Genomic DNA, 20,127 nt, shown 5'->3' with positions numbered 1-20,127 from the left:
ATATATATACAGTTACTAGGGACAGATATATGCTTAGAAATATGTTGGGATGTTATGTCATGTAACTATTAGAAACATGGAGTTTACAGGAGTAAAATAAGTAGGTTATCATTTGTAGAAGATATTGTAGTTTTTGATGTTAGCATGTTTGTTTTATAAAGAACATTAGTATGCTGTGGAACATGATATACAGGTAAAGAGACAGAGGTGTTAGGTAACATAGGGATGGGGAATGATGGACATATACAGGTAAGAAGGAGATTAGCTTTGTATGGAAAAGAAAAGCTTTTATGAATAACCTAGCCAATAAAATAAGGTTAGAATCAAACCCTATACCTATGAGGTGACTACCTTAGCCATTATGCCAAACCTACCCCGATTTGTTTTTTTGTTTTTTTTTTTGGTCAGTTTAATTTTGCTATACCTATTGGCATAATTAAAGGTGAGGTCATTGCTGTTGTATCTGGTATCTTTTTATAGAACATCTTGGAGTACTTTGACATATTTATTGAGGTAATTATGTGTGACCTAGTATACAGTCATCAGTATAAATGGTTACCCAGAGCTCATTTCCTGCTTTTTTTTCTCTGATCCAGAGACCTCAACCTCTTTACCACAATCAACAGAACATGCTGGAGGGACAGATTCATAATCCAGAGACTTCCCATGCTCTGGGAATATACTTCCCATACATGTCAAGCAGAGCACCTCACAGGCACTCTTCAAGCGACATCTTGATGAGTGGATGGGAAATAGAAAGTTCACCCCAGAGATCACTCCAGTGGCTGTACTTGATATAGGCACTGTGAACTAACAATGAGCGGCAGAATGCCAGAACACTTCTATGGGCTAGGCTTGTAAATCCCCAGGGCCATTAGCCTAGTACACACCTATGAACCTATGATTGGAAAAATCAACTAAGAAATGGCCCCATTACAGGGTCCTTTAGAACTCCATTGTAATGACCATCGAAATAGATAGATAACTCCAAACCCTGATTTCTAGTGTTTGTTTCTCTGCTCATATAATCTTCATTTATCTACATATGGATTAACATTTAAAGTTTCTAACTGATCACTTATCCTTGATATTAAATATTGCTGAATGCTTTCATTTTAGGTAAACACTATACATTATCAGCCTTACATCATATACTGCTATTATGTCTTCTCATGCACAATCAGTCTTACATCACATGTTGCAATTACTTTTCATGTACAATTGGCCTTATATCATGTGGTGCTATTATATCTTCCCATGCACAATGAGCCTTACATCATATACTGCTGTTATGTCTTCTCATGCATGATCAGTCTTACATCACATGTTGCAATTACTTTTCATGTACAATTAGCCTTATATCATAGATTCATAGATTCATAGATTAGTACTAAGCTAACTGCCCTTGTGGGCCATTTTAAGCCTAGCCAATTATCTCTTGTGAGACTCAAACCCTGCACCTTGTGTTTGTAAGGCAAACACCTTAACCATTAGGCCACCCTCCCAACCCTGGTGTCAATCATGTCCAATCATGTGGTGCTATTACGTCTTCCCATGCACAAGGAGTCTTACATCACATACAGCTATTATGTCTTCTCATACATGATCAGTCTTATATCATATGTTGCTATTTTGTCTTCTATTGCACTGTCAGCCTTACATCATATGCTGCTATTATGTCTTCTCATGCGCAATCAGCCTTATATCACATGCTGCTATTATGTCTTTTTGTGCATGATCAGCCTTACATCTTATGCTGTTATTATGTTTTCAAAAAATGCCACAGGATAAAAAAAATAGACGAGGGGGAGAGGCATTGTATCGCTGATGACTCAGGGATAGTAGGGGCAAGAATACTAGGATATGTACTGTCATAGAAACTTGTTATAAGAAAGTGGTGGAAATTATTTGAATGAGATGGATAAAGTGGGAAGGTCAGAAATAAATGGAAATGTAATGTGGAGATTAAGGTAGGAAGGAAATTGAGGAGGAGTATCAAAAAGGTTTTTGTATTTTTATTTTGGTATTCTTTAGAAGTGGAGAGCATAAGTTTTCTTTTCTTTTTTTTTGTTAGGATTTAAAAGTAGATTTGCAACTTTTATCCAGATTTGGGTGATATCCTGAAGTATTGATAAGGATGGGGCTGTGCATATAATGGTTGTGTCATCACCGTATTCAACTATACTAGCGAAGCTGGTGACAGTATGTAGTTTGTTTATAGGAACTTTGAGTAAAGGGTGCTTTATATTGATCCTTGTGGGATGCCAAGAGTGACATTAGAAAGGAAGAGAGATGTTTTTTCCATTTAACTGCTTGTTGCCTGTAAGTCAGATAGCTGTGGAACCATGAGAGAGAGGGCTGGGTGAAGCAGACGGAAGAAAGTACAGCAAGAAGATGTTGATGTGACGTGTCAAATTCTTTTGATAAATCTAAGTATACTGAAGGCACATTTTGCCATCATTCCTATGTTGGTTTATGATATCAGTGAATTTGAGGAGAGCAGTGGTAGTACTATGGAGAGGTCTAAATTTTGCAGAGGAGATTGCTAGAGTTAATGTACTGCATATGTTGTGAGTGGATGCATTTTTCTGGTGTTTTAGACTGACAGGATAGGATGGCAATAGGTCTATAGATGGAAAAGGCTCTTGATGTGCCTCATATCATAGAGGATTTTTTCCAGATGGATGGGACATTGCACGGTATCAATACAGATACAGAGAATGCCATGACATCAGCTGCTGTTTTGAAGGTAATCTGTTGGAAATTGGTCAGCAGCTAAAACGTTGTTTGTAGTTTGAGTAGAAATTTTCTTATAGTAGAAGTGGAGAGTGGGGGGAAGGAGAATGAATGTGACTGGTTTGTAGAGGAGAAGAAAGAGAGAGACAGAGATGAATCGTTATGATCATTAGAAAGAGATAGTGCTGTCTGTATAAGTTGACCTGAGATGGTATTCAGTAAGTGATGCTAGAAGTACAAGGAGAAGGTGTAAGCTTTGTCCAGGGTGCATTAGTTTTTGTGATGACTAAAGCATGTTGGATTTTTGGTCTTTATTTTGAAGATTGATATAATCATTTTTTTATCCATTTTAATGTGTTCATTGGCATAATTTCTGAGGTGCCTAAAGGTATAAAATGCATTTTGTGTTCGGCTTTTATGCCAGTCTTTCCAGAATTTGTCTCTTGGAAGAGTGATGGTTTTAGTTTCTTTAGGAGCCATGGTGCAGAGTTTCATTTCACTCTTTCTTATTCATATAGAGACTAGGCCATTAGAGGCTGTGGTGGTGCAGTGGTTAGCATTGTCACCTCACAGCAAGAGGTTCTCCGAGTTGATTCTCGGCTGGAGCGCCTTCTGTGCGGAGTCTGCATGTCCTCCCCGTTTGAGTGAATTTCAAAGACATGCAGGTAGGTGCATGCATGTGTGGGTGTGCCTTCTTTGAAGGTTGGGCACTGGGCTGGCAACCTGACACCATAAAAATTCACTGCCAATCATTAGCAGACCGGAGTTCCACTGTGGTGACCCCTAACAGGGAAAAGCCGAAAGACAGTTTAGAGAGACTAGGCCATTAAGAATATATTTAAAAGTTTCATTAAACTGTGAGATGGCAGCAACAAGTGGCATAAATTATAATATGTTCCAGTTCCACTGGGTTAGAGTACTAATAAATATATCTTTGTTAAATTTGTTTTGGATTGCTTAGTGTTGTTTCTGACTGTATATTTGGGAAGGTGGTTGCATATTATGGTCAGCAGCCTTCCAAATGTTTGAACTGTGTTTGGTTTGTTGGCAAGGATTCAGCATAAAGTTGAGTGTCTGTTGGACTTTCTATTCATTCTAGTGGTGTTGATGATTAGCTGTACAGAGCCTTGTAAGTTAAATGATTCTGAGTGAATGTCATTGCTGATTAGCTGTCAGTCTATGCTAAAGTCACTTAGTTTAATAGCTTCTTGTTGAATATGGTGGCCATCCAGTACAGGTTATCTTGTGCAATGGAAATGTTGTTACCAGGGAGAATCTAGTAATGTCTTTTGGCTTTTCCCAGTTAGGAGTCGCCACAGTGGAACTCTGGTCCACTAATGATTGGCAGTGGATTTTTACTGTGCCGAGTTGCCAGCCCGATGCCCACCTTCAAAGAAGGCACGCCCATTCACACACGCACCTACCTGCAAGTCTTTAAACATTACCAGGGAGAATCTAAATAGCTGAAATACATAGAGACTTTCTATTGTTGAGTTGTGTCAGGACACGCTAAGTGGGAATTAATTTTAATGTTGAAACCATTGGATACATCAAATGTTTCAGCAGTTTGGCGAGAGTGCATCTTCAAGTGTTTGTGGCTTAGGATTACAGTAAAGATTAGTGAACGGAATGGGTGTTGTGTTGTACATGTGTATTTGTGTGTGAACTGTATGCATAGTGGTACTGTTAAGAAAAGGACATTTAGTAAGGTTATGTGCAGAGTGGAAGATTAGGCAGAGGTAGGGTTAGGGTTAAATACATGAGGAAGGTAAAGTGGTGAATGGGAGTCTCTCCTTCTCTCTCCTTTTTTTTGGTTTCAACAATCATAACAGCAGATATTTTTTCTTTACAATGAATGTATTTTCAGCAGGTTCTGCTTTTGTGTAAGTGTGCTGTTGATCTGCAGGCATTGATATAATGTGTATTGATATTTCTACACTTTAGCAATTAATATCATGCCTTTGTGTGTGTGTGTGTGTGTGTGTGTGTGTGTGTGTGTGTGTGTGTGTGTGTGTGTGTGTGTGTGTGTGTGTGTACGACATCATGAGGTCTCTTATCTCAGGACTAGGGAATAAAACAACCATAGTCTTGAAGTTTTAGGAAATATTAAGTTTTGCTGAAAAGAAAATAACCAAAATAACAGTTCTAAATGCTCACTGGCATAAGAGCAGTGAGTTGTCTAAAGCTAATGATTGCGGAAATGCAATTTGTTTCAATGTCTTTTTAACTCATGCATAGGCTATGGGCTCATTTCAGTTGCTCACAGAACAGTTTACTCATAACAGGAAAGAATATGGTTCCCACAGCCCAGCCCATTACAAAACCCAGTTTTAAAACGTTCAGTGTTTCTTTCAGCAGGCAGACATGAACAGAGGTTCCCAAAGAGATAGCAGGTTTACGTATTTATTATTTCATTAATTTGGTAACCGGGATCGAGCACTGAACCAAATGGACCTATTTCATTCTCAGCCCAGACAATTATAAATGACAGTAGACAAGCAAGTTAATAAGAAGTTTTATGAATGCAAACAAAATGTATGATGATACAATGAATGGTTAGCAGTAATAATAATAAAGTACACAGCACAGGGGACAATAGGAAAGGATGCTTAGAGTAAGGCGCGAAGTGGAAGTGAGTGAAATAGAGAAGGGATAAATCACAAAGTATAAAAGATAGCAAAAGTAAGGTAAAGGCACACAGAAATTAACTATATATAGTATATACAATGTGGAAGAGATGTTACATATTGGTGTAGGAAAATAAATGTGAGGACCAGAAGGTTGCTCCAGAAAAATTCCAACATTACATAAAGAAAATGGTAAACAGAGGTATACAAGTAATCAACAAACATACAGAGTTTTGAAGCTCTGGAAAAAAAAAACATAACATAAAGAACATAGAGGTAAACAAGTAACCAACAGATATACAAAATTTAAACAGAGTACCATTAATTGATAGCAGCAGCATCTAAAGAGCTATGAAACATAGTTGGAAAAGAACTTGGAAGAAGGAGAGAAATTGAAGAAATGGCAGATTGGTATTAAGAGGTGAGAGAGAATGCTTTATGACAGGTAGAAGGAAGAAGAGGGAGAGGGAGAGGTACAGGAGAAGGCAGACATATTGGTCCAATAACTATGGGAATAGACTAGAGCTTGGAAAGAATAGACTTAGAAGGAGCAAGACATTTATCATTTAGGAGTTGTGCATATACAGCGGCGGGTATCTTTTAGGTATTCTACAGTTTGTACCTTTAAAAGAGTTAGTGTTTGCTGTGTTTCTTGGAGAAAAAGGATGAGAGTTCCAAATTCTGGTCAGGGAAGTGGAGTACAATGTGCCAACATTATTTTTTTTCAGTGTATCTCAGCTGTCTACTTAGGTTACAAAGCTGGAGAATATATTTCAAGCTAGGGCATTTGTCTGGGTAATAGATGAGTTTATGGGAAGTGTCTAGTTGGGAAAGTGTAAGGTAATGCCTCAGCTCTAGCCATTGAAGCCTTATTAAGGCCAGACAACGATGTGTCCTATAATGATTGACATCAAATTTTTCCACCTTATTATAGCACTGTTCCAAGAGTGAAAGCTGAGTGGATTGTAGACTAATAAAAGGAACAACATAAGTTACTGTAGGGATAAGAAGGGATTTAACATTATTTTTCTGTCATTATCTGTGTAGTATTGTCTGACTCTACAGAGTGCACCTAACGTTTGATGGGTATTTTTTGCTGCTTGTTTTATGTGATGATCATATTTTAAGCTTTCATCAACAATGACTCCTAGAAGCTTAGTTTGACTTATTAGTTCTATGTCGGTGTTGTTAAAGGAAATGATTTTGAAATAATTTTTGTAGTCATTTGAATGCTTTAGGTTAAATAATGTCATATTTATTTTTTTAAGGTTACACAGCAGCTGTCTGTCAGACAGCCAGTTTTCTATGGTACAGAAAGACTATTGGGTAAATTGTTTCAACTTATCTATGCTTTTAGCAGAACAGATGATTGTGGAATAATTTGCATACTCCATGGTTGTGGCTTGTTTAGAAGGTCAATGGAGATCAATAATCAATATATTGAACAGCAGGGGACCTAAAATGGATCATTGAGGGACACCCACTTGCGATTTTATGCCTCTTGTCTTGAGAGATAGCTCCAGAACCAAGATAGTGAACTTTCATGTACCCTTATTCAAATTATTTTTTGAAGCAATTTCTGGTGTTGAAAGCTTTAGATAAATCTTATAAAAGCACTGAGACTAAGTACCTAGACTTCTGATATTGGCTAACAGATGTTATAAAACCAAGGAGAGCTGAACATGTAGAATGAAAAGGATGGAAACTCTGCTCTGTAGGAGAAAGGAGGCAGTTGTTACTGGGAAAGCTGAGGAGTAGAGACTGGATAGACCTCTCCAAAATTTTTGAGAGTGAAGACAGTATAGCTATAGGCCTGAAGAGACCATTTGGGGCATAGTTTTCCATGATGGAGAGGTTGATGAGGATAGAGGTAGAACAAGCTAGGGCATCAGAAGCAATTTTTAAATACTCCAATGATACGTTTTTATTTAAGGTATCGGGTAAGATATCTTTTGAGAGGATTTTGTTTGAGGCATTAGAGAGAATCCAATCTAAGGTAGAGACTGTACAAGATATTTTGTTGTACCTTGTGGGAGTTGAAATATGCTGAGTGAAGCCATATAGATTAATGACATTAGAAGAGCTGTTAATGTCGATAGTTCATCGATCGATATTTAGGTCCCCTAAATTTATTATCTCAAGTGAGATATTACTTAATGTCAAAGGCATAAGTTCTTCAGCAGCATCTATCTTATTTCCAGGGGAAAGTAAGCTCCTATAATGTAAAGTCTTTTGTGAACATTAATTTGCAAAAAAATGCTATAATTACTTCTTCAGTGAAGACTTGGGGTGGGCTTATATGAGACCTAGACAGGTTTAAAGTATCCTTACAGATAATGGCCCCCAGCACCTTCTCTTCTCAGTCTTAATTCATGTTTCCTTAGAAACTAGTACTTCTCAGAAGTAAGGAGCAATATGGCACTCATTAGTTCTAAAGAAAATCCAATGGGCAAAATAGTCCTGTTTTTTGACAGAAGGAAATGACTGCATCCCAAAGTTACACCTTATTCATTTCAAGATTCAAGACTTTTAAATTTCCCTCTTACTACAGTTTCACTCTGCCTTAGCTTTCTCTAACCGTAGCACCACTTTACCTTAGGTTCTGGAAGGAATTTACCATTTCTGTTCCGGCATCCATGTAAGGATTTTAGGCTATACCAAATCAAGCCAAGAAATACTCCTTCTACAGCCCAGCCATAGACTACTTTACATATCCCCCATCACAGACCCATAGGATTGTGTGGACATTGAAAAAAAGGCAATAAATCCAAGACTCTGTTTCTGTTACTTTGGATACATCCAGTATGTTTAAACTTAAAAGTAAAACAGGTAATGCTCAGCTGGTCAACTACCCATTCTTCTCTCTGTGTTATGGCAACCATAAAATTGTGACATGATCAGTCACTCGGACAAAGGGACACTCTACCAAATAAAACGTCAAAGACAGAAGTACACAATCACCAAATACTCTTTGTTGTTCGTAGCATATATAGTCACTTGGAGTTTGAGCTTATGGCTAAGGAAATAATCAGGGTGCTCTTTGCCCTAACACTGCTTTGGATAGGAGAGCATCCGGGCCAACTGCTGATAAGCTTTAGCTTTGCTAAGTTCTATCAAATGATAGGCACCATTAGAAAATTAGGGAAAAACTTACAGTAATAACCTGCCACTCTTACAGAGGCTCTAACATATTTCTTGGAGACGGGTTATTTTTGTGCTACTATTAGTTTTTCTAATTATGGCTTCACAATTCTCCTCCCAATAGCAAGTCCTAAATATTTAGGTTCAGACATTCCTATCATGAGTTTTGAGAGACTAGTTGTCCAACCTGCATGCCATACATCACTTAACCTCCACTTGTACCGCAGACAAATGGCAGTCCCAGTCTTCACTAATATCAACAACTTTATCCAAATATGCTGCAGCATAGTAACCATGGTGGCCTCAGGTGTATCCATAATTCACTGGAATATGTCTATAAACCATGTAGCATGACCTTGTATTGGAAATGGTCACCTGTGGTAGAAAATGCTGTCATTTCCATGGATTGCAAAGTTAAAGCAATCTTCCATTAATCCTTTGTAAAGTCAAGTGTGGTCACATACCAGGCTTTCCTAAGCCTTTCCAACAAGTCATCTGCCCTTGGCATTGGGTAAGTATCAAATTCTGAAATGCTCTTTAGCTAGCAAAAATTGTTGCAGAATTTTATACTGCCATTGGATTTGGTACTAGCACAACTTGGTTACTCCAGACACTGTTATTCTTCAGACACCTCAAGTTGTAACATTTACATTATGTACTAACTTACTGTTTTTGTCTAGTTCTGAAGGATTCTATAAGTCTTAAACTTAACTTATTCCACAGGATCTGTAAAAATGTCATGCTTTACCAGGGTAGTCCTGCCTGGTAAAGCAAACAACACATATTTATTTTGCTGAATGCATTCCTGCTTTTCCCTCCTTTTATGTACATACATACGTCATCAATGAGCACTTCAGGTTTGGAATTCTGACTCTCTACTGGCACTTGAGGTTCCGTCTTTTCAATCTCCATTTTGTAGGGGCTGTATGAATTTTCTGTCCCTTCCAGGGGTTTAAAAATATTACTTTGGCCTATGTTTGCAGGTTGACATCTCCCTAGCTGTTTTATTCTGTAATTTACATCACATAGTTTCTCAAGCAGTTCATAGGGCCATTGCCACCTAGACAAGACTTTATTCTCAGCTGTAGGAGCTAAGAATAATACTTTGTCCCCATTTGAAAATTTCTCAGTCTAGTATTTCTGTTGCAGTTGTACTGCAGGGCCAGGTGAGCATGTCTTCAGTAATCCATAGCAATAGGTAAGATAGTGACGAATCTTTCTTGTGACTCTTGAAATATGGGCAATGACACTCTTATTGAATATAGACTATTATTCCTAAGTTTATTTGGCTCTATCCAGAATTCCTCTGGCTGTCTTCCATACAACAGTCTGAATCAGTTCATATGTTCATAGGAGATTACTAAGTAAATAGCTCAAGAGCTCTTACTAGCTTAACCAGTTTAGCCATATTTTACCTAATTTTCTATTCCTAGGGGAAAGTTAACAAGGATCAGCAAGTGGAGTTTTGACTATTTTTACAGACTCTGTCCATAAGGGACATGGGCACCATCAGTGGAGTGAATTTAAGATTTCCCATCCATCGGTCCAGACTGGGCTTGAAGATGGTCAGAGAAGGGCTGTGCTTCATGTCAATAGGAAGCCTATTCCAGAAGAAGAGGAATCTCTGGGGCACATATCTGTCTCTCCAGCATGATCTATTCATGTCAGAGATCAGGTTTAGATCTTTGGAACAAGTAGCCCTCATGCAGTTAGTTTTCGGATTATACAACATTTCTATCTGGGCTGGGTAAGAGACTGCCTCATAGGTCAAACACTGATCACTCCTCAGTAATCTGTAGGAAACTGAATACAGTGACAAGGTTTTTAATCAGTTCACATATTACATTTTTATTATATGCTATATTTTTCTGGTGAGAAATCTCTTAGGATGCTCCAGATGCCTGGTGAGGTACATGCCAAAGGGTGCCATGTTTTTGATTATTGGTCTGATGAAGGCTGAGTACAGTGGTACTATGACATCCATAGTTCTTGATGCCATGTCCTAACTTATAAGCTGAGCCATATTGAAGGATTTCCTCATCACTGTGGACACATGGCAGTCAAAGTTCAGATTACTATCTATCTGAATACCCAGAGCTGTCACAACTGGGTCCACTCTTAGTGGGGATGCTATCAATGTTGTAATTTGCAGGGGTATTTGATTTTTCAAAAGGTATTATTATGTTAAATACCTACTTTACTTTATTAATACTCATGTATTTTTAGTATTCTTACTACTTCCTGTATTTTTAATAATCTTCTTTTGAAATCCTTTCATTTACTATGTATTAATATTGATTTTTAATTATTAATTTTTAAATTTCTATTTTTATTTGTTGCCACTGGAGCTTTTCTCCCCGGGCCTCTACTGAAAATGGAAATATATCCAGTTAGACTAGCCCGGTTAACAAATGTAAAATAAAATAAATAAAATAAAATAAATAAATATTTAGTTTGAGGCCATGACTCTGACACCAAACATTAGTCTGCATCAGACATTTCTGTAGGATATCACCATTGCTGGGGGAGTCAATGATTGCCCTCAACTTGCAGTCATCAACAAACTTGGTCAGCCAAAGGCCATCTACATTTACCTTGACATTTGAGAAGTATACTCCAAGCAGAAGGGGTCCACCAGTGAGCCCTGTGGTCCTCTACTGATGACTGGCCTCTTGCTGGATGTGGACCCACTCTAAAGACACATGTCCTATTCATGAACCATCTGGCTATCCATCTGGTGAAGTAGAGGTTTATGTCCAATTTTGTGAGTTTATCTGTAATAAAAAATAAACACCAGTGGAAGCAATAAATCCAAACACAGGACCGTAACTGAGTTAATAGTTAAGCGCTTTCACTCACTTTAATCAACATGAGCTTCTTCAGAACAAACAATTTTCCAGTTCCAAATGCATTTATAAACTGTTGTCAATTATATCACATGACATTGTTAAAGAAATCTAACCACTTATAAAAATAAAAAATGAATAAAATAACCAATTTAAATACAATACTCTAATGTGATGTATTGTAATACATGCAGTATTGAATAATAAATAAGATGCTTATAATTTGTACACTAAAATAATTAATAGGTAGTCCACCTAATGAACTACCTATTTCTAGCTATTGTTAAGAAACATTTAATATTAATAGTGCTATTGAGGCCTGGAGTTTCGTCAGCAACCAAAACTATTTGCCACAAACTTTCTTTACATTCTAAGAAAGTCCTATAGTCACCTATAAACAGATCAGAGTTAACCTTTTCTAGTCCAAAAAAAGAAAATTTCTTGAAAAGTAAACATTCTGTTGCATACACTGCCAAAGCATTAGTTCTATCCTTTTTTCTAATGGCTAAAACATGCTCATATATTCTTTTATGTAAAGAGCTAATGGTTTTTCCAACATAAAATGTGTTGCATGTGTCACAGGTAGCACAGTATACAGAATTGGTTGTGTTACAGGTGTAATGATCCTTAGACCAGAACCTTCTCCCTATGTGTTTAAATTCTATACTATACACATTGCTCATAAATCTGCATTGTTTACATTTTCCACAAGAAAAATTGCCAGATTTTTTATCTGGTTTTGAGTTTGTTTTATCCTTATTTTGTTTTGGAGTTAATCTGTAATACCTGAGTTGGATATTGTGTCCAATGCCTTGTCCAGGTCAAAGTAGGTGGTATGCACTGTCTTACCCTCATCCATGGCCTTAGTGACCTTCTCAAAGAATTCTATCAGACTGAACAGGCAGGACCTGTCCTTGGTGAAGTTTGAACTGGGTTGGGACAATAGTCTGGAGATTTCCTATGTCATTGTTAATCAGGTCCATAATAATACTTTCCATAGCCTTGCATATGAGGCTAGTCAGACATGGGTCGGTAGTTTCCTGGGTCAGTTGAAGCCCCCCGTAAAGAAGTATGACTGTTACTGTCCTCTATTCTACTGCAACAAAGCCTGTCTGGAGACTGTTATTAAATAGTGGGTCTGCTAGGTCATGTTTCAAACTATTTAATAGACATAGACATCCTATGTTTCCATCAGGGCCCATTGGTGCCATATTTCTTGCTTTAGAGAGTGCAGTGACAACCTCTTCTTTTGTGATAACAGCCAAAGGAATGGTGGGGGGTATGGGGAGTGACCAGAGGTGATGTGGGGTGAAATTTGAGCTGAATTTATCAACCAGCAGGTTAGCAATTTCATCTGGCTGAGTATAGGTAGTGCCATCTACAGCTAACACTTCCCATTGTTAATTGTTTCTCTTAAGATTTTAGAAGACATAACTAAAAATGTTTTGTGATTATCCTTTGCTTGGGAGGCTATTTTGGTCTCTAGTTCTCTGATTTGCCTGTTGAGAGTAATGAGGGATTTTTTTTCTTTGTTGTGCACCCTCCCACTTACTTTGATAGGAATTTCTTTCTTCTGTTGTATAGTCTACTTATGTTAGGGGTCCATCAGGATGGCTTGTCTTTCTGGCCAGATCTGGGTTTAGATTGGTCATGTACTGCCATTTCTATGCAGTTGTGCTTATATGGGACATTTATGTATACTACTGCACAGGTATCTATGTATTTAGGGTTGGGGGGAATTTAAAATGACCTATGCTATCACTTAATAGGAGGTAATTTGCTCTGGAAAAATTCTTTAGGGTTTTAGAGTTTGATGGGGCTACTACCATTGCATTTATTTCAAAGGAGACCAATGTATGATCAGATATTACCAATGAGGACATTATGCTGGGGGGGAGGGCAACACTCCCCATGTTTGAGAGTACTATGTCAAAGATATTTGAGACCCTAGTAGGAGTGCAGATAAGCTGTTCCAGAGTATTTGCACTGACAAAGTCCAGGAATCTCTGAGCCTGTATATTAGTGGCCACATGTTTCCCAGTATATGGATGGGTAGTTAAAAATTGCCCATGAGTAATGTGTTACGCTGAATGGTAAATGATTCTAATAATTTCAGGTAAGCGGAGTAGTTTTCATGGCAATGATATGGTGGGAGAATTTTGCCTATGATCAGCTGGACATGGAATAGCTCAAGTGAGTCATTCTGCTTGATCAATTTAGAGGTGTGATCATTTTTTAAGTAAATAGAAACAACTCCTCCTTTCATTTTTTTCCTTTTCAGAGGGTGGTATGAATGTATGATAGGCATTGTAGCCTTGCACTGCTGGGCTGCTTTCCATAGCCTTGAACCACATCTGTGTAACTGCATAGACATCAGCATTCTCCAGGGCAAGTAGAGCTTGTAAGGAGTGCAGTTTCTTGTTAGAACTCTTAGCATTGAGCAGTGGTACCTTCAGCTTGGCATTAGAAAAATGTGTTATGTTGGTAGGTGTGTTGGTTTGGCACTGCCTAAAAGAGGCACTATAGAGATGACTAACGCCTTGGCCAGTGTTGAAAGCCTAGCAGCAACAGGTGCAGACCATTTCTGGCAAAGCAGCGTGATTTGTTGATCATGTTGTCCCAGGCTGTCAAATACTGGATCCCCTTGGAAAGACACCAGTAGCTAAGCCAATTATTGACATCAATCATTTTATGTTTGTATTGTGGTATAATTGATGGTAGAATGCTGCTCAGTGCGAGGCTCATACCCACCTGCAACACGTATTCAGAGAGGTACATCATGTCTGTCTTCATATAGTCCAATGAGATATGTCTCAGGTCATTCACACCCACATGGACTATGACTGAGTCATGCATGTACTTGTGGTTGAGTGACCTGAGTGGCTATGTGGCCTAGCAAATACTGGCCCTGATAGGCAATTTACTGTAACCCTGTCTTTATCCAACCTGGTGAGGGGGGTGTCCATGTGTATCACAATGGAGTCTGCTATGACCAAGATGTTTGATTATGTGGTGTGGAGCTCCCTGTGGAGATACCATGATGTGTATTTTTATGTGCAGTGGTAGGTGTTGATTTGGTTTTGTTTGCATGAGGTTTCTGATGGCATCAAACAGGAGGCTTCTGAGGTTTTGGTAAGTTACTTGTGAGAACCTCCACATATGTGGGTTTATGTGTCAAGACCTTATTTACTGAGGGAAGTGATGTAAGTGTGCTGACAACCTGTTTACAATTTGATTTTTAAGTATGTGAGAGTCATGTCTCAATTTGCATGATATAACTACATCTCTCACATGCTGTATTTGTTTGTTTCAGGATTAACTGGCTGTCAGTATACAAGAGACAATTGCTACATTGCCTAATGAAACCCATGTCTACTAGGCTGGCCATGGAGATAGCAGGAAAGTGCCTATCTATGTTTTTTGTTTTTTTTTACTATGGGTTTAACCAGGAAGAAGACTGGGGAGATTTAACTGGACTGGGATGAAAACATGGATGAAAAACGGATGCTATATCCAGTGTGATCTGCAGTTATCCAACAAGAAGACGCTGCTCTGCTCACAACTCAAATGCTTATACAGCAGTAGGGGGACTGAGGAAGATTGCAGAGATAGTTGTTCTAAGGGAAATTTAAACTTGATAGCATTTGCATCTATACAGGGCACTGCTAACCACCGCTGCATGGAGATCAGCCTAGTGCAAACACTAGGCTTGTATAGAATCAGAAAAACAAGTTTTGCAATATCAAGGCCTATAGACCAATCAGGAAAACACACAATAAGCTTTCAGCCAGCACTCCCCAACACAGATAGGCTTGCTAGTCACACTTTTGCCACAAGTGTGCAGTCAGAAAACCCTCTTATTGTTAAAATACCAGTTTTAGAGCTCAAGTGCAGGGAAACCACACAATCGGGATACTACTGTCCTGTAAAACTAACAGACACCTGTCCAATGAAATATGTTTAATGCTATTCCCCTAGTTCATTCTATACTAAAATGTCCTAATGTTCTTCCAGAAGCTGACTGTGATCTAGCTTTAGCACAAGCTGCTTAAACAGTTAAATTACCAAAACTATCCCTCTTTTCATCTATCTCATACAGGAGGCCATGGGAAAATTGAGAATAAATGGGTCTACCTTATTCTGTTGAAATGCCAAAACACTGAATGTCACTTTGTCGACACTCACAATATCGCAGCCGCACTTCATTGACTCACCAAAACTACAAGACTTTCCCACAGTAAGTTACTGGTTGTCCTGGACATTCAGTTTTGCCCTTTTCCCAGCTGTAGTGCTATCTCAGAGTTGGTATATTTATTTAGGGTGGTGTGGGGATTATGGGGACATAGCCTCCCACCAGGATTGATTACGGATGGTGTGGTTTAGGTTTTTTAGTTTTTTGACTAAGTGGTTACTTACCGTAGGAAAGTCTTCATAGTTCCAGTGAGTCAATGAAGTGTTGCTTCGATATTGTGAGTGTCAACAAAGAGACATTCGATGTTTTGACATTTTGACAAAATAAGGTAAATCCGAATAAACATATGGAAAAGAAGGGCTTGAATAATCAATCTTTGTACAGATCATCTGATATTCTTTCCAAATTCTCTGAGCGAAGAAACTTCCAACTGCAACTTTCTTAAAAGTAGGATGGCTAGATTTTATGTTTATCATTTTTCTTTAAACTTTCTGAATGTACAGTTTGTGTGAGGAGGGGGGGGCTTGACCCTTCATCATCAAATATGGGTATACTTCTGCCTTCTTCAAAATCACATCATTGGCTACATCAGAGACAAACCTACAAAAGCCTATTTACCTCACATGTGGTATGCAGTTAAATTTCTGCCAAAGGATAATATCTCCCCCACGCACACAAAATATTTCACCAGTTGTATAGTTCTTTTTGTGTTCCTGTATCACTTTTTCACTCACCAATATTAGCATGATTCCTGAATGAGTCACGGCAAGATTACCATTTATCACTTTGCTAGTTATACAGTTCACAAACACAACTTGTTCCATCTGAGAATATAGTGATTCCTTTAAAGGAAATGTTAGGGCACATATCACACTGCTTAGGCTCCTTGAGTAAATGACAGTTTTGAGCAAACTGTTCAGGTCGTTTGCACTTGAAACATTTTAAGTTTTTCCATTTGAGGTTAAGTTCCGATGTTTCTCTGGCCTTCATTTCTAAGTCTGTAGTAGATCTTCCATCACCATGTTCTACCCCAGTCTTGACCTTACTGGCACTTCTTGGATGAATGAGGTTTAGTCCCTTCCTGTTCAGGCTACCTGATTATTGTGTTGCTGCCACATACCTTTCCACTTGCTCAGTGAGTTGATCCACAGCAGTGTGGCTTCCTTGTGGCATCCGGTGTTTTATAGAAACTAGTAAGGGTATCCAGAATGGGTCAAGGTCGCTCAACTTCAATACTTTTGAGATACTCTTGACTCCTGGTTGCAATCACTTATGGGCTAGATGACTGAGGTAGCTTCTTTAAAGTTTAGATACTAATTTGGAAACTTTGGGTCCTTGCACCAGGTGTCATGCCACTCCAGGTCAGTATTCACACTTTTTCTTTTTGATAATTATTTAGCTCGACAAACTCTAGGCCAAAGTAAGCCTTCTGTGCCTCTTCAGAGACAAATTGATTGACAATCCTAGTCCATTCAGTTTTAGGAGTGCTGTCATATTCATCAAGTTTTTAAAACATTAGGAAAAATGATTCTATTTTCCTATTCAGTTTCATCTTCTGTAGAAAGGAATTAGACTTAATATAATATACTGTTGTTTGTGCAGGTGCCTCTGTTGGATTAAAAACCCCTCCACCAGCGATTTATATATTTATGAAGGGCCAATACACTGTGCTGGAATGCAGAAACATTCTGTTGAAGTGCTTCCACACTTTCAGCTATTCTTAAAGACAAATTTAATTAATTTCCTGTATACACTGTTATAAACTCTGATGTTGTCAGTTGGTTTCTTTAAAACTTTTAAGTAGAGTTTCATTAGTTTTCTTCAGCTTCCAGTACAATGTAGCATTAATGTCCAAATAGTGAACAGCCTCTCACTGCCACAGTGTTCTCCTTGTATGGGCACAGGTTATCATGATTAAACAAAGAGAATTGTAATGAACCTGCAGTTACATCTTCTCACAGCACAGGTAAGTCATAACGGGAAGGAATATAGCTCCTGTAGCAAACCCCAATACAAAACACCATCTTTAAACAGTTCGGTCCTAGGTGTACTCTGTTTAGCTTGTATAGGAACATAGAAACAGAATTAGGCAAGTGATCATGGGGACCTTAAAGGGCTTAGATGCATGCATCTTTAAATACAAATGCTTAAACGTTTTTGCCAGCTTTTTTAAACACCTAATTGTGCTCACCTTCCACATTGATCAGGGCTGTACATGATAACCTTTGGTACAAATCTGTGTATACTCATCCATTCATCAGGACTAACTGTAAGGGTAGCCAAAGTAATACTTTGTTTGACCTGTACTGGTAAGTTATTTCATAGGTATGCTGAGTGAATTAGGAACCTATCCTTCTGGTGAGTCTCCTTTATTTGTTTTTGTAAATTTAGATCCCAAGAGCAAGTGTTTGTAGAGCCATTAGTTATATAAAAAAGGTGGTTGAATAGGCCTAGGTCTTTTATGGCTTGAAATGCGAGATATAGTTAAACTTGGTGCATCCAACAGACAGTCAGGTGTAAAGAGAGTTGTTTTAATCCATCAGGATAGTTCAGGGATTTAAGGCCTTTCATTTTATCAGTTAGATATCTTTGGGGATTTTACAGTTGAGTAATATGCTTGGATTTGTACATACCAAAGGGGGCAATATAACTGATCATGGGTCTGGTAAAAGAACAGTACAGTGATTATTCCCTTAGAAATTTATTGGGCCAGATAGAAGTATTTCCTGACTATGGTGGAAACATTGCTGGTTCAATGAGTGAGAGTTGTCCACATAAGTAAGCTGGTCTGCTATTACCATGTCTGTCTGAAGAGAAGTACCATTTATAATGTATGAGGTATGGCTAATGCCTTTAGTCAGCTTTGAAAAAAGTTTCAGGTAATAAATTCTACCACAGGATAGCTCTTATAGGATCATAGTATAATAGGAAATTTCTAGGCTATCAACCCAGAGGTAATTTTAAGCCTAGCCATTTCAACCCATTGTATTACTGTAGAAGTACTAGTCAATACCCAAGACCACATTTAGTAATGACTACCCATGTCCAGGAGGGTTGTGGGTGCTACTCCCAGTAAGAATTTATGGTGACCATCCACTCATCCAGGTTTCTCTTGAACAGTGTCATAGAGGTGCTCTGTTTCACATGAATTGGTAGCCTGTTCCAAGGATGTGGCAGTCGCTGTGAGATAAATCTGTCCCTCCAGCATGTCCTATTTAAGTTGCAGGCCATATTTAAGTCCCTGGAATGGGTAGCCCCAGACCCACTTAAAATGTTTGACTTGCTTAGCTGCTTCCTGCCTGCAAACCAAATGTAACATACATACACATTTTGATAAATGTACCTTACTAGACAATAGTAATAAACTTGTACTTAAGGATTTGACTCTAAACCATCAGAATAATCAGCAAGTCTTAAGAAAGCCCTCCTATTTTTCTTTAACCATACATATCTTTTGAATACATCTGGTATAGTTATCATTTTCAGCTGATCAAAGAAAGATGACACAAATGACACATTAATTTCACAACACACATTAATCTCTTTGTTAGTATACTTACTCTCCTTGCTTGCTGCACACTTTGACTTTTTCTATTTACAGTTCCTACTAGTCTGCATCATATCTTATCATCATCGAGAATATAACCTTAACTACTATCAGAATAACCAAAGGGGGATGATTAATAGTGTGTGTTTCACAGATACTTCCATTATTGCTATACTTTTTTATTCAATCCAGTACAGATGGCATGAGCGGTGTATTCCATTCACAATACACATTAGTCACTTGCTCTGCATAATTTAGCCCAACACATCATGATATGCCCACCAGTGGAAGGCAGCTCTCTTTACATACTCTTAGTAGTACAAAAAATGAAGATTATACTCTATTCTTCAGGATACTTCTATTAAACTTTCTACTTCCTGTACTTTCTCCTTAGTATTTAATTAATAATCATCCATACATTATCCCGATGTGCTCATACCTTTATCCCTTAATCGGGGTCTCTGCTTGCATGTGGATTACACTGGATGCAATTTATTCTGCAGTTTTTATTATACTTCCAAGTTATTATTTAGTAATCTGGTGAATACTACATTATATGTCTGCACATTGTTTATGTTGATATCTGGCTGTATTCTTTGTCTATATTTTTCTAAACATGTCTGCCTGAGTTTATCACTCAGTAATGTATGTACTGTCTCTTTTTTGGTATGTGGAGTTTTTCTCCCTGGGCCTCTGCTGAAAATGAACATATATCCAGTTGGACTATCCTGGTCAACAAATGTAAAATAAATAAATAAATATTTTAGCTTTATCTTAATTTTTTTTTATCTTTGTTTGGTCCTTTTCATCAGTTCATTATTTTTGCATTTCTCTTCTACATTGTTATTCGTGAATGCAGTTAATATTTCACCATATTTTACTTATAACACAGTGTTATATTTCCATACAGTTCTTTAATCAGTCCATCAAATTGCTTGTATTTAATATTTTCCTCTAATCTGATTCTTCCACATCTCTGAATTCCATCTGGTATTTCAATAGATGATAATGTTCAGTAAAAGAGAAAGCGTCTACTCT

Source organism: Protopterus annectens, chromosome 8.part0 (assembly GCF_019279795.1).
Source record: "Protopterus annectens isolate FY-2018-M chromosome 8.part0, PAN1.0, whole genome shotgun sequence".
In the NCBI taxonomy this organism is placed as follows: domain Eukaryota; kingdom Metazoa; phylum Chordata; order Ceratodontiformes; family Protopteridae; genus Protopterus; species Protopterus annectens.
Note: the sequence above shows the minus strand (reverse complement) of the source record.